The following is a 656-nucleotide window of genomic DNA, read 5'->3' on the forward strand; positions in this document are numbered from 1 at the left end:
CGCCGGTGGGGGGAGGGGCGCGGTGGGGGCGGGGGGCTGCAGCAGATGGGAAAGTGCCTCCGACGGGACGGGGCTGGGCGGAGGGGGTGGGGGACCGCACGGACACCCACGCAGGACAGGAGGTGGATGCGTGTCCCCCCTCCCCCCCCAGCCCTTCGGAAGAAGGGGTGTGCGTGGAGGTAAATAACGTAGTATTTAAATTAAAATAAATAAATAAGTGGCGGCCGCCCCCTCCCCCCCGGCCCCTCCCCCCGGGGGCCGGGCCCTCCCGCATCACCACGTGGCTTCCTCCCGCAAACATTTTCACTCATTTTTCCAGGTCGGTTTTATTTAGAGGCGGTGCCCGGTTGCCGAGAGGCGTCCGGTGTCACTCCAAGTGCCGCTCCGCTGATTTGGGGGGGCCCCCACCGCCCTGCCCGCCGACCCCCCCCTCCCTCCTCCAGCAGCCCCTCCCCAAAGGGGGAAAAAAAATCGAGAGGAGGAAAAAAAAAAAAAAGGAAAAAAATTAGGAAGAGGCTACAAAAAAGAGAGGGGGGTTAAAAAAAAAGCAAGCCCCCAAGGCCCCGGCCCGGCTGCGCGGCGGCTGAGCGCGGCCGGAGCCCGACGGCGCGGGCGCTCGGTGCAGCCCCCCCGGGCCCCCCCCGGTCACCGCCACC

This window comes from Chlamydotis macqueenii, chromosome 25, assembly GCF_036417535.1.
Source record: "Chlamydotis macqueenii isolate bChlMac1 chromosome 25, bChlMac1.mat, whole genome shotgun sequence".
Classification (NCBI taxonomy): domain Eukaryota; kingdom Metazoa; phylum Chordata; class Aves; order Otidiformes; family Otididae; genus Chlamydotis; species Chlamydotis macqueenii.